Raw genomic sequence first — 15,735 nt, 5'->3', positions numbered from 1 at the left:
TAATCATTTTCAAACATCTACCAGACTGAAATATCTCCATCACGTGCTTGAACGTTACGCCGGAATCAAATGGATTCATCACCGTTAATGGTTTTTGACGTATCATTCCCTATATATGGCATGTACCAATGTGCAACGTCAATTTCCGGTCCGGTTATCAGTTTTCATGTTTCGAGCTTCTTCTGTGGCAGTCTCTGAGATTTGTTATGTGCTGACTTTTTTATCTCCATACTCGCTGCCACTCACTGAAGTGTCGAGTGACTGGCAGCACTGTGGCAGTCCGTCCACTCTTATGAATCATCGATAGTCGTCGGTAACCTTTGCCATTAACCAGGTAGTGTCAACATCTGTTAATTCCTCCAAATCAAAGTACTTTTGACACGCCCTTGACATGGTTGAACGTGAAAAGTCGAGTTTTGCACAACAGTCTGTCCACAATCAAACGGAATTATTTCAAGCGCCACCTCCACCCTGCGCCTGACTGTTACGCTTATGTGACAGCCATTAACGGACGTGACCTGACGAACTGTGTCATTCGCCGTGAAAACATGTGCACTATCTCAGAAAGACGGTAGCTGTATCGTAATTGTTTACGAGTGCACGCTCATTTTCCTTCTGTTGCTGGCTTTTAATCCCAGATGCTGAAGGTACGTTCGTGCCATTCATTGTAAGACGTCGTGGTCTCTTGACATTCATTGCTTACATATTCCGCACACGAAGACTCTTCATTCTAGCCCAAACTCGATAAGATAATGTCAATCTTGTATGAATTCATGTAAACGATATTCAAATAACAAGTAAATCGCGGGTGCGCACCGGGGTTGCAATACTTGAGGCTGGGGTACACACACACGGTGGTCACAAAAACTTTTAGTTCAGGAGAGGCAAACCGCACGCCAGGAGGCCGGCCTCTTCAGAGGACGAGTCAACCTATCTACGTCAGCTGGCGACCGCGTTTGACCGAATGAAAGTGAGAACTACCCCGTGTTCGGCTTGAAAGCAAATTCCGCTGCATTGTGTGGGAGCGCCCACCCAACGCATTCTTTACAAACATAGCCTGCAGTTTCAGAGGTTTTCACAGGGAGACAGCAAACGCCAAACGCCGATGCTACAGTTTTCCGGATTGGTCGCCTTAAACGAAAAGTAATTCTCCCGTTTTAGAAGAGCAATGCTGATTGGCAGACGATATTCCTGACGCCTTGAGCTGAAGGAGTAATGGAAGAGACCGAAAGATATACCCCTTCCCGTCTAGCGTGGAGAGGGGCAGTTCCGTTGTCCCTCTTGGAGCGAGAACACGTAACGACAGAGTGTGCGCTCGTATGTGTACTCAAAGAGCGAGGAGCAAAAATCTCCTCAGTGCTTCACTAGGAGAGCACCTCTGTCGAGAGAGAATCGGAGTTTGACTCTTTATTGAGTCCTTGCGATTAATCGTTGTTCACTGTGTTGGCCGCCACACTTATTGTGCGGTGTGAACGGACAGAGTTATAGTTAAACGCCTGCTAGCGAATTTTTGAGTGGCATCGCCGTGGACTGGTTATCTGACCGGTGTACCACGCCAATAGTTAGACTAGGGGTGAATAGGAGCCCTTGACTTCATCAAGGCGTAGGGAGATTTTGATTGGCGAAGGTCAATCCAGATAGAATGAGAGTTATCTTATTTGTCAGCAGCGAGCGGCACAGACAGCAGTCATCGCAGCTTACGGTATCGTGCGCTACAGCTCCTCCACAATAGTACACTTAACTCCAGTTCACATGCGACAGCCTTGACCATACCTAGCAACATTCGAATGGATAATTATTCAAGTTGGGTAGGCGCACCTCTCAGCGATTCTGCCAAGTCAATAACAATCTTAAACTTTATATAGACATTTCATTAGCGAACCCTATCCTTAAGAGGTAACTTCACATTCCGAAAAGAGCCCGGAAATAACTTGTTCAGTTCATAACTAAAAGTGCCATTGTGATTTCTCAGAATTTTTGCAAAAAAAATAATAATTGTCGTTATTTTAATGTTTTTCTTTCACTAACTAGCACTACTCCAGTACCCAAGTATCCCACTAGTTACGTAAGAAATTCTGTGAATTTTTAGGTCATTTTCTTACAGTGGGCGACTCCAGAATATATTTATTGCTGAAAGTTTTTCAGGCATTTCTCTTTAGAACGTTAGGAGCGTCTGTCTGACTTCTGTAGCAGTGTGGGGGTGGAAATTGCATCTTGCAGGAGCCACAGGGTAAAGGGTACATCTCAGATTAATCCGTTGCGCAGAATGACAGAATAGCTCCCACACGTTCGCTCACACCATGTGAAATAGCCTCACATGACAACAGGAAACTGAATCAGAATGAATATTCTAGTCACAATCCTCGTGATTGAGGTTCTAGAGACATAGAACTGTGTAAGGTAAACTAAATAAAAATGGTAGTTAACAGCTGATTTCAAATGCACCTAGTGCTTTCGAAACTATAGATTTGCGCTGCCTTCGACTGATATAACTTCACGGTACAGCCGTTGTCCCGTTTCCGCAGCAGATGCCGGAACGCTGGGCGCTGTATCCAGAAAGGCTCTCGGGCCACCTCACCGCTCTCCCTTCCAGCACATTTGGCAGGCACGTTCCTTCCATTCCAGCGGCGACTTCTGGAGCACGCGCCTGGAAGAACGCGCGCTGCCTGCCCAGCAGATAGCGCCCGGAGACCGCCCGCACGTCCGCTTCCGTCCTTCACAGTGACGCCGGCAGTCCTAATCCATCAACCCCCTCACTCCACCTAACCCCGCTTCTTTATTTCTTCCGCCGTCTGTATTTAATGTTGCTTCTCTGGATTGTTCTCGCCTTTCGTCCGCGGCGCAAATGGCGGTCCGGAGAAAAAGGGGGGGCGGGGGTAGGGGGGAGACGGAGAACGGACACGACGGAGAATAGATACATCTGCAGTAAATTAAACTGCATTTATGTTACGTTGCTTGGAATGCAATTTCTGACAACACACAAAGAAATAGTTCTCATTTCGGAGCAAATAGTGAAGAATTTTATGGTGTCCTATTCTCTTCACAGCTACCAAACAAGAAGCAGTGTTGTCCTGCTTCATGATTACAACATTGATGACAGGGAGTGTTAAAAATCTGTGCTCCCCAACAGGTTCTTACCAGCGTTATAGTGGAGTTGATTTACCCATTAAGTATGTTATCTACTTTATGATCTTCATAGTACATAATAGTAACTTGATATTCATGGAGCCAAATAAAAAAAAAAACTCACAGCAAAGAATTTTCACTCTGCAACTGAGTGTGCGCTGACTCGAAACTTCCTGGTAGATTAAAACTGTGTTCCGGACCGAGACTCGAATTCGCGACATTTGCGATTCACATGCAAGTGCTCTACCGACTGAGCTAGCCGAGCACGAGTCACGATGGTTCCTCAAGGCTTTACTTGTGCCACTACCACATGTTTTACCTCCCAAACTCTACAGAGGCTCTTATGCGAAACTTGCATACGGTTATGACTCAATATTCGTGTTTTATACGTATGAAGAAAAGTAACGAACTGATCCTAATTAATTACGTACTGAATGTAGTAGGGAATCATGAAGCTCAGTGGTTGTATCATCGTAGCGACGCTGTGAACGGAATACTCTGACCTGTAATGTCAATATTAGTTTGATTTTTTTTTCCTGCTAATCAATTTTGCAGAAATTTGTATGACACACTTTTGCTATCGATATTAACTGGAAGATTAATATAAAAGGTAAACTAAACTATTTATCTCGTAGATCTGTCCTTCATACATCATCCCGAAAGCTCACGATACACGACCCTAAACTGTCGCTACCTCAATTTGCATGCATGGCGAAGCGCTGAAGCCACTGACTCAAAATCGAAATATGAAACTTAATTCACAAGTACTGCTTATTTTAACTATGCCGACTTTTTCATTTTTTAGGACTATACGCATTACTTATAAGGGATATGATAGAATTTTTTTTTCCTTTGTGGACATTGCAAATATATGAATGATGGCACAACATTCGAAAAATATAATGTTCTGTGAATATACAATGAAGTACGATATTCGACAACCACCAAATTATTACACGAAAGTGTGAGAGTGGGTTGTAAATGATTCTGGATTGACATCCGCAAATTTTTGGGAGTACCGTGCATGTTTAATTAGATTTTCACATTGGACTGGTGATAGTAGATTTGTACATTAATGAGTTGTAGTTAATGAAGTAGCTTGGATGTGGCTCTTTTATAACGTTAACCACGATTAACAAAGAAATTACGACATGTTCGAGTTTTACTTGCCGGACCACTAATTTGTAATTGGAAGATGCATTCTCCTAATTCCTCAAACGTTAGAAAGTTCTGAATTAACTATTTCATTTTCTGTCACATAATGTTCGTTTTGATAGCAGCTGGAACACGACTGCTTGTAGGATCGCGAAGTGATGAAAATACATAAACAAAATAAACTTTCAGTGTAATATATATATATATATATATATATATATATAATGTTCCGTCAGGATCGTGAAAGCTACAAATAAAGACATCTGTATAATCGGATGTATTATTTTACGTCATGGCGCCAACACACTTCCTGAATGTATTTAATCGGACTCGAACAACGAAACACTACACTTCTAAAACGTGAATTTGCACTAGCATGATGACACCAACACCTCTCCTACCAAGAGTTACGCTGAAATTCTAATCCTTTATACAATTCTAAATCGTGAACAGAGGTTTTATTTGAACCGCTAGAAATGCATCTTGCTGTTTTCATCTTGATGCGTTCGTTTCCCCCTGTATCGGTAAAGGGGTTTTCGTGGTTGAAATTTTATGTTTTGTGTTGCTACATGGAACCACTACTGGTGTAAGGTTACATGGGAACGGAAGGACCGGGCCAAATAAGGGCTGAACATCATTCGTACGAACATTTTTCTTAACACTTACTAACAAAATAACTATATTAACTAGGCCTGCAGGACCTTGACATGTTAAGACCAAAGTGTTAAATTAAATAAAATTACTTGAGAACAATTACTGAGAAACGGCCAACAATTTATGAATTATTTTAGAGAGATCAAATAAGGGAAAGTTATAGTGATAATTCGAAGACGTGCTCCCAACTCTCCAAAAGTCACTCATAGGAACATGAGGTTTGCATATTTAAATTTACGACATAACTATACTAAACTATACATATCTTGTGTGCCACAGGTTAATGTTGCTGAAATATTTACAGCAAATTGCCGGCCGCTGTGGTCTAGCGGTTCTAGGCGCTCAGTCCGGAACCGCGCGACTGCTACGGTCGCAGGTTCGAATCCTGCCTCGGGCATTGATGTGTGTGATGTCCTTAGGTTAGTTAGGTTTAAATAGTTCTAAGTTCTGGGGGACTGATGACCACAGATGTTAAGTCCCATAGTGCTCAGAGCCATTTGAACCATTTTTTACAGCAAATCGTAATAAGTGAAGCAAGGTAGGGCCTAGTATACAGGCTGTTGTAGTGACCTAAAAATCTCTCCAAAGATTGTGAGAAAACAGTCTTAAATAGTTAATTCTCAGACATTTCTTGAACATGTTTGACTAAAATACAACAAATAATTGAGAACAAGTAACTGAGGTTTACCTAGAAAGGAGTTCATTAAAGCGGGAAAAAAAGCTGCTCAAAATGAAACCATCACCACGTGTCGAACAATGTGGTCTGCACGAACCGACCCGAAATTACTCAGGATAGTCGCGATACGCTGTTCACCGCGCTTCTCCTTTCCTAAGCAACCAGCGGGAACACGCCCCCAAGGCACAAGCGTACAGTGATAGCCTAATGAACAGACAAGCAATTTTTAACTGAAATAAATGGTTGCAGCTCTGTCACAAGTTGCATTGAGAAGTATCTATTTTATTTCGTGATGGCAACTAGTTTCGCGATATCCCATGTACAGAAATTGCCCCAGCCGTAATCAAAGCGATGTATGGCCGACTTAGCAATAGCTAAATACAACATATACGACGGACATGTCCGTCCTTATGTGGTCGTCCATATACGCTTTGTTTACTGCAGGGGCAGTTTCTGTACATAGGCTATTGCCAGTATTTGTCACATAGCCGGCCGGTGTGCTCGAGCGGTTCTACGCGCTTCAGTTTGGAACCACGCGACCGCTACGGTCGCAGGTTCGAATCCTGCCTCAGGTATGGATGTGTGTGATGTCCGTAGGATAGTTAGGTTTAAGTAGTTCTAAGTTTTATGGGACTGATGTCCTCAGAAGTTTATTCCTATAGTGCTCAGAGCCATTTGAATCTTTTTTTTCTTTTTGTCACACTTAGGCCTAAGGCACGAATGGTTTGACACTAGTCCAATACTTGTAACCATCAAGAAATGAAATAAATACTTCTCAATGCAACTTATGACAGATCTAGAAATACTTATTACAATTATAAGGCAATTGTCGCATCTATTTCTTACCTGCAGCATACTGCAAGCTCGTGAGTACTTTTCAAGTAAAATACTGAAAACAAAAGTCATCAGATTGATGTGTGTGATGTCCTTAGGTTAGTTACAGTTGTGAAAATTTGCTAAAAGATAATAAGGCAACTGGCCAAGGCAATTACCCCCACTTTAGCTGAGAGTAAAGAAGTTCAGCGGCCAACCGACATTCAGGTTCAAATCACGCCACGAGGCGGAAACGGTAAATAACAAACAGTCACGCGGGATGCAATACATAAGTGGAAGAAAATCGCGAATGGTTGGCTGATAAATCTGACCAGTGTAAACACAAGCTTGGCTGGGAAGTATAGCCCACCAAAATAGATACAACATGATATGCCCCAGGTAAGGCGCATAAGCTAGCGGGCTCCAAATATTTAATGAAGGTGACTTTCCGATTTAGCACACAACGTAGCAAACAAAAACATTCTTTCAACATGATAATTAAAGTAATTTACACAACCCCATTAATTAAAAACACAACATCAAATGAGAACTGTATGACTATTACCATATGAAACTTATTACATTTTGATATTAGCGAAACGCTCCTCAAATCGTCTGACCACACACGGGAACAGAGAAGAACATGAAGGCTGAATAGAATCCGATCTAGAAACAACAGGGGACAAACACGCGCTGTAAGCGAACCAGTTACAATTATCACACACACAGCGGAAAGCAAGATCAGTCCCCATGAGTGCCGCGTGGTCGAGGCACCGAAGCAACGAACTGAAAGTAGCTCACTGAGTATACAATACCGCTGTGCAACGACAAATAGTGGAAAAACTTGGAGCCACTAGAAGATGTGTGAATGACGACGTCCCACCGCTGTCCTCAAAATCTGGCCAGCCAAAGGAATACTATGTCCACTCCCGCTTCCGGTGCAGGTTCCTCGTGCCGGAAAATCCTCAGACAGACCAACCTGGAAACTGCATTGGCGGCAGAACAGATGGTAGACCCGTTGTCCAGCAGACCTCGCCGAGCGCGCTGCTTCACTCACTGCCTCTACGCAGAAAACGGTGTCAATGGCACAAGCGGCCAAAGTGCGGCGCTTCCTTCACGCCAGGAGGCCTGGCGCGATCTATCGATCACCCAACGGTTCACCCTACACTGCAACCCCCCCCCCCCCGCATCCCCCCCACAAACCTCAAGCAAGAACCCCCCGGGGGCGAGGTAGCGCTCATAAAGGAAACTTAATTAATACCACTGAAACGCCTGGTTAAATCTGTAGGACAGAACTGGTAGTCGGAAATGTGGAAATGGGCCAAAAATTATTGGCTTCAGTAACACTCGAACACATGCAACTTTATTAGTTGCCCGAAAAATCTAAGATTTAACAAATAAGGAATTTAAATTTTAAGACGGCTGAAGGCCCATGATTGAAAAACACAACCAAAAGGAATTTTCAAAAGGCAGGAGGCCCAAAGCTTTATCCAGAAAGAAATATTTTGAATGAGGCTGTAGGCCCAAACAATCTAAGACTTATCAAATAAGGAATTTTAATTTTAAGATGGCTGAAGGCCCATGACTGAGAAACACAGCTACAATAAATTTTCCAAAGGCAGAAGGCCCCAAAGCTTTATCCACAGCCATTATAAATGAGGCTGAAGGCCCAAACAATCTAAGACTTTACAAGTAAGGAAATTTCAATTTTAAAACGGCTCAAGGCCATTATTTAAAACCCAACTAAAAGTATACAAATTCAAACCATCTGCTATGAGCCTTTAAAATACGCAATCAAACACCAATAAGAAAAGGCAGTATAGCCAGCGTCGTTAAGAAGTGTCTGGGGGGTCGGTCTGCACTCGAAATATAAAAGTTCCCTCAGATGAGACAAGCATTCGGCCCAACGATCCATAATCCGACGGTAACCCAACCGACAGACCGTCAACAGACCAATAGCTAAACATCAGCATGGAAACAGCACTAAAATAACTGGGCAGTCGACATCACAAGCTACACGCAATGTCACAAACGCTTGGCCGAAGAACGCGACCAATGGTAAAAGCAGTGACTATGCAGTGACGGGGACGAACCACAAGTTGAGACACACACATCGCCAACCCATAAACGATAGGTGAGCAATCAAGTCGTCTAGTAAGGCGACCAACCGGCGATCAAACAAGGCCGTCCCTACTGAAACCATGTGTGCCAGCAACGGTCGGTTGAGTCATGGCTATCCGAACCTCACTACCGCTCCAACCTGACCGATTCCTGCCGCATCCCAACCATCAGACTGCCAGGTCCGAACTCTACTGCCAGATATGAACAAACTTCTCAACACCGACAACCGGGAAGTAATAGCAGTCCAGCAGATACAATACGGCGGGGCATATATCGATAAGCGCTGCTGCTGCCGCTCACGGGCAGGTAAGGCAGCAACTCAGTAATACCAGTAATTGAATTAAGAAACGAGGTGGCAGTACGGTGAAAACATAATGTAAAAAGAGAGAGATCGCACGAACACGAGCCACGCACGGCTCAACTACCTCTCTTAACTTGGCTAATGTGCACCTGCAATTCATATCCATTGTCTTTGTTATGGACCCTAAGCATGACCGGAGTTGGTACCTCCAACACCTTATACAACCCCAAATGGCGGGACGACAGTTTTCCGGACGCCTTACTCGCAGAGTCTCTATCACCTAAAATTTCTCACGTAGACTAAATCTCCGACCGGAATGTTCCCCGGACGTCGGGCCTGGGTGTGCCGCGCCGCTTCCCTTTTGCTATGAATATGTGCCTTGGCTCTACGCCAATTATTCTTGATTAACTCTGTACTAATATCGTTGGGCAGCAAATCATGTATGGACCAGATATATGATAAAGGGGACTTAAGTGGGATACGTAAACGTGAGAGATGCTGGGGGAGCTCTTTGCACCTCATGTCTGCGCGTTATTGAGGGCTGGGATCAGCCATGCTAAAGAACCATCCCATTTAGTTTGAGCCGCAGAGTGGAAAATAATCAGAGAAGGCTTTTAATTTACGGTTAACCCGCTCCGCGAACGAAGGTTGCGGGTAATAAGGTGTCGTGATGAAGTGTTTGAACCCTGATTGGAAACAGAGGTCCCGAAACTCCCTCGAAGCGAAACAAGGCGCATTATCGCTAACAATGATCTTCGGAGGACCGAACCAAGAGAAAATCTTACTAAAATGTCTAGTGCTATGCCCGGCAATAATACTACCACTGGGAAACAGTAAAGACCTGTTCCCTGTTGTTATATAGCAAGTCGTACATTGATTGCACATGCTATATCAAACAAATTCAGTTTTATTATTAGTACACTGTTCTGATAATTTTACAAAAGGGTAAAATACAAAAACAACAAATGAAAATTTATATGTTAAATTTTGTTTAAACATGTTGCTAACTTAGATAATGATAATAAGTAAGATACATATTAGGTTGTGGAAGTATTTTAAATTCAAATTAAATGGGTATGTAATGGAAGAAGCAAGAGATGACAGTTTGACTTAACATAGTGTGACAGTTTTTCCCTTTATATGTTCTATGTGTACCGTTACATCTGTTGTTTTGAACGATTAATTAGGTTACAATGCGTTTCCAAACTTAAGGTAACAGTGGAGATTGGGAGTTGATTTAATATGTCATATTCGATAAAACTTCGAGCCAGTCACACCTCATGCAGCAAAAGAAGAAGCTACATTTTCGGACAGTGTTACATCCTGTGAAATGGTATGACAATCGACTACATACAGAGTTACATTTTTAGATTGATTCAATTTAGTGTTGGAGAAAGCTTCCTTTTACTAAGTTTGTATGTTTATCTAGTCTTCGCTTCCTGTGGATGATACAGCATCCGAGTCAGTGTCCGTGTTTGTACATGTGTTGTTTACTGTGTACTGCTGATCTGTCAGATGTGGAACCTGTCTTACTCTACCGTCTGATCTCTCCTGTTTGTATGCCGAATGTAGTGGTCACGATACTTCGTCTGCGATTTCTTACACAGATCACCTCCTCTTGCCTGCGAATTAAGTCCTATGTCCTGCTTCCCTAACTTCGGTCTTATATGTCCTAGGGCATTGCAGATGGCACAATATGTTCAGATGTGTCATTCTCACCCCAGGCACTAGTGTGAGTCGGTTTTAGGCCAAGCTTATGGAGATACACAGGACACGGGCCGTGACCCGTGAAAAAATTCACCTTATTGCATGTTGGATTTATGTACTTTAAATTCATCCGTTCTCGGATACTGGGGAAGAAAGAGTAGATTCGTCTTCCGTTATCAGTTGTGACCCATTCTGTCTGCCATGTATCAGTTGTCCACTGGTTTAATATCCGTTTGTCGGTTACACCTTGTCCAGTTATCCTCTTTATTTTGCCACATCTTCCCCTCTTCAGCCAGTAGGCCGCTGCCTTGAGGCGAGTTGTAATATCTGAAGGGTAAACTGCCAGTACCACCCCAATATTCCAAACGAGGTCGTGCCGATAGCCTCCGAGATTCCCAATAGAGCACTTCCGTGCCTCACATGGTTTTATGCGTACCTAAGCGTAATCGATGTGCCCAAGCACTTAACGCAGAACAAGTTATTTGACTCAACGAATGCTGTATAATATGTCCTTGTTATCTACAGGGGGTAGTCCGTATCTTATAATGTTCTCTTGCAAGCTTATGCATGAGTTCCGGCGCTATGTTAATTCTCAGTCTGGTATGTTCGTTACAGTGTAAATGTTCGTCAATATATCTGCCGAGATATCTTGCAATAGCTTTCCCTTTTATAGATATGTTATTTAACTTTATAACTGTATTTATTTTCAGTGTAGGTAAGTAGGCTTTATTAGTTGTTGTTGTGAGTTTGTTGTTCGTGTACCATTTACCGATGAACGTGAAGAGCCGCGTGGCTTTACTCTCTGCTTGGGACCTGGAGTTTGCTGGTAACATGGTCATTTGGTCATCAGCGTACACAACTACCCCATTTGCCGTGTAGATCTAGTGAATTCAACAATCGTTCTATAGCTGCGTCCCGAAAATCCGTCCGCATGTAAATCCTTGCGGACAATCCCTTGTTACCCTCTTTATAACCTCTTGGTGACCAGTCCTCCATTGCACTGTCCTGTTTTTACAATAATCTCAAAGACTGTTGTATAGAAAAAGCAGAATATTCATCTTTCGAAGACTTGCAAACAGCGCCGGCCACCAAAAGTTGTCGAAAGCACTAACTATGTCAAAAAATGATTCAAATGGCTCTGAGCACTATGGGGCTTAACATCGATGGTCATCAGTCCCCTAGAAGTTAGAACTACTTAAACCTAACTAACCTAAGGACAGCACACAACACCCAGCCATCACGAGGCAGAGAAAATCCCTGACCCCGCCGGGAATCGAACCCGGGAACCCGGGCGTGGGAAGCGAGAACGCGACCGCACGACTAACTATGTCAATTACCATTGCTGCTATGTATTTCTCATACATAGTCTGTGCCATTTCTACGGCCCTGTTTACTGCGTAGTCGACGGATGTATTTGGTTGAAAATCAAACTGATGTGGGCTAAGACGGAAGTGCTGTCGGTGCGACTCAAGTCTGTCGCACTGCATCTTCTCCTGTAGCTATGCCAGAATGTTAATGAGGCATATCGGTCTGTATGTCTTAGGGTCAGTTGAGTCTTTGTCTTCTGCTTTTTTAATTAGAACTGCATTTGCCATCTTTCATATATTCGGCATTCGATCTTCTAGAAAAGCGTCATTCAGTAAATCGGTGAGATATGTTATGATAAATGGAGCAGCTTCTTTGATGGTTTCTGGGTGGATACCATCAGGGCCCGGAGCCTTTTTGTTCTTTATTTTGTATATTGCCAATGCAACATTCTCACGAGAAAAATGGATGGTGATATCTTCAATTTCGTATTTGTCATAAATGTGGTGTGAAGTTGGTTGTACTGAGTATGGTCATCATCAGGTTCAAATGGCTCTGAGCACTATGGGACTTACCATCTGAGCTCATCACTCCCCTAGAATTTACAACTACTTAACCTAACTAACCTAAGGGCATCAGGCACATCTATGCCCGAGGCAGGATTCGAACCTGCGGCCGTAGCAGCAACGCGGTTCCAGACTAAAGCACCTAGAACCGCTCGGTCACAACGGCCGGTGTCATCATCAGGAAGTAATTTGTTGAGGAGATGCTCTGATGTGCATTTTCAGCCGCTTGTGGCAGTGCCACCTGCTGTCTTCAGTGTCGATAATATTGTATTGGTCTTGATACGTTCAGTCTGCGGTTTAAACGGCTCCCCTTCCCCCAAGATATTGTTCTGGAGGTTTGTCCTAACATATGTGTCCCAGTGGCCTTTCCTGGTCTTATGTAGTCTATCTTTGTTTCGTGTTTTAGCGTCGCGGTAATGTTGAAATCTAATTTCTCTTTCCTGTGCTGTCTTTTGTTTTTGGTGCTATTGCCATTTATCACGTGTGTCTTTTCTTAGACTTGCCAGTAGTGCTGACCATGGTGCCCCTTGTTTGGGTCCGACACATGCTGCAAGTACTGCTGTCGCTTGTGGTCTCTGTAAGACGTCTGTAAGAACGTGAACTCTCTAACCTATTTTGAAATTTTTGGTAAGTTAATGTGGGACCAAACTCCTGAGGTCATCGGTCCCTAGGCTTACACACTACTTAATCTAATTTAAACTAACTTACACTAGGCAACACACACATCCTGGCCCAAGGGGGCAGTTTTCCAGTCAACTTACGAGCAAATTATCTTTGATGTCGTAGTAATCTGGATTTTTTCCCTTCCTTCATGGGTTTGTAACTCTGTCTGATGTACTTGGTCGTGGTGTTTATCTCTCGATGTTCAAAATGGCTCTCAGCACTGTGGGACTTAACTTCTGAGGTCATCAGTCCCTTAGCACTAAGAACTACTTAAACCTAACTAACCTAAGGACATCGCACACATCCATGTCCGAGACAGGATTCGAACCTGCGAACGTAGCGGTCGCGCGGTTCCAGACTGTAGTGCCTAGAACGGCTCGGCCACTCCGGCCAGCCTCTCTTGATGTAGTTTCTGGGTTTGCGTAGTGCGGTGTTTCGTCAGGTGAAGATTGTTGTGGTTTTTCAGTGATCTTTTCGTGTGTTCATATTGTTTTTAGTATCCATACGGTGTGTGGTCACTTTTTGTTATTTGGAATTTTCTACTTGCGTTTGTTTCTCATTGATAATTGTTTCTTGCACCTGAGTTGTCTTTCCGTGCGTATCGCCACCGTAGACGAAACGTATAGTTTGTATATTCTGACATTATTGTGTTAAGGAGTGTGACTAAAACATAAACGTATATTTGACACAACAATAGTGAAGGCATAGTCACAGTATAAAAAAATGTTTCTTTAAAAAGAAGGAGCTGCGCTACCAGTTTCAACGAACTACGTTCTCGTTTTACATTTGAAAATGACGACGTACTTCGTTGAAATTGCTTGCGTAACCCTTTCTCTAAAAAAGAAAAGTATTATATACTGTGACTATGGGTTTACTATTGTAGTGTCAAATAAACATTTAACAGATGCATTTATAGTTTACACTTAGATGTGTCGTATTCATAGTTTTCTGAAGTTATTTCATTATACAGTAACCGTCCTCTGATCGAAGAATTAATTTTGTGTGTGTGTGTGTGGGGGGGGGGGGGGGGATGTATGTTTTTTGTGTGTCATGATCCTGCTCTGGATGGGCTGGACAGTATCTCAGACTTCTATCGTCATTTTTATGTACATCTTTTGAATGTACTTTGCTATTTTTAAAGTTTCTGCAGCCAAGTCGCTGAGAAGAGTAATATGCAGAAGAATGGAGAAGAAAATTGAGGATCTGTTAGATGATGATCAATTTAGCTTTATTAAAAGTAAGGGCGCTCTAGAGGCAGCACTGACATTGCGGTTGATAATGGAAGCAAGAAAGGAGGAAAATCGGGGCACTGTCATTGCATTTGTCTGTCAGGGAAAAGCTTTCGACAGTGTAAAATGGTACAAGGTGTTCGACATTCAGAGAAAAATAGGTGCAGTCTACAGAGTGTTACAAAAAGGTACGGCCAATCTTTCAGGAAACATTCCTCACACACAAAGAAAGAAAATGTGTTATGTGGACATGTGTCCGGAAACGCTTAATTTCCATGTTAGACCTCATTTTAGTTTCGTCAGTATGCACTGTACTTCCTCGATTCACAGCCATGATTTCATACGGGATACTCTACCTGTGCTGCTAGAACATGTGCCTTTACAAGTACGACACAACATGTGGTTCATGCACGATGGAGCCCCTGCACATTTCAGTAGAAGTGTTCGTACGCTTCTCAACAACAGATTCGGTGACCGATGGATTGGTAGAGGCGGACCAATTCCATGGCCTCCACGCTCTCCTGACCTCAACCCTCTTGACTTTCATTTAAGTGGGCATTTGAAAGCTCTTGTCTTCGCAACCCCGGTACCAAATGAAGAGACTCTTCGTGCACGTATTGTGGACGGCTGTGATACAATACGCCATTCTCCAGGGCTGCATCAGCGCATCAGGGATTCCATGCTACGGAGGGTGGATACATGTATCCTCGCTAACGGAGGACATTTTGAACGTTTCCTGTAACAAAGTATTTGAAGTCACGCTGGTACATTCTTTTGCTGTGTGTTTCCATTCCATGATTAATGTGATTTGGAGAGAAGTAATAAAATGAGCTCTAATATGGAAAGTAAGCGTTTCCGGACACATGTCCACATAACATATTTTCTTTCTTTGTGTGTGAGGAATGTTTCCTGAATGTTTGACCGTATCTTTTTGTAACACTCTGTATAGGGAAATACGAATAATACGCAGTATGTACGGGAACCAAGAGGGAAAAATATGACTGGACGACGATGAGCTCGGGTTAAAAAAGTTGTAAGGAAGAGATGCAGTCTTTCGCCCCTGCTCTTCAAATTTATAGATCGAAGACGAAATGAAGGAAGAAGACGAAAGATTTCAACAATAAGATTCGCAGATGACGTTGCTATGCTGAGTGAAAGTGAAGGAGGATTACATTATCTTCTGAATGGAAGACCAGTCTAATGAGTGTAGAATATAGATTGAGACTAAATCGAAGAACGGGGAAAGTAATGAGAAGTAGCAGAAAATTGAACAGCGTGAAATTTAACATGAGAATTGGTGATGACAAAGTACATGAAGGTAGGATTATATAAAAAGCTGGATAGCAATGGCTAAAAGGCCATTCCTGGCCAAGAGAAGTCTGCTAGCATCAAAGATACATCTTAATTTGAGGGACAAGT

This window comes from Schistocerca americana, chromosome 1, assembly GCF_021461395.2.
Source record: "Schistocerca americana isolate TAMUIC-IGC-003095 chromosome 1, iqSchAmer2.1, whole genome shotgun sequence".
Lineage (NCBI taxonomy): Eukaryota > Metazoa > Arthropoda > Insecta > Orthoptera > Acrididae > Schistocerca > Schistocerca americana.
This window is presented reverse-complemented; position numbering follows the sequence as displayed.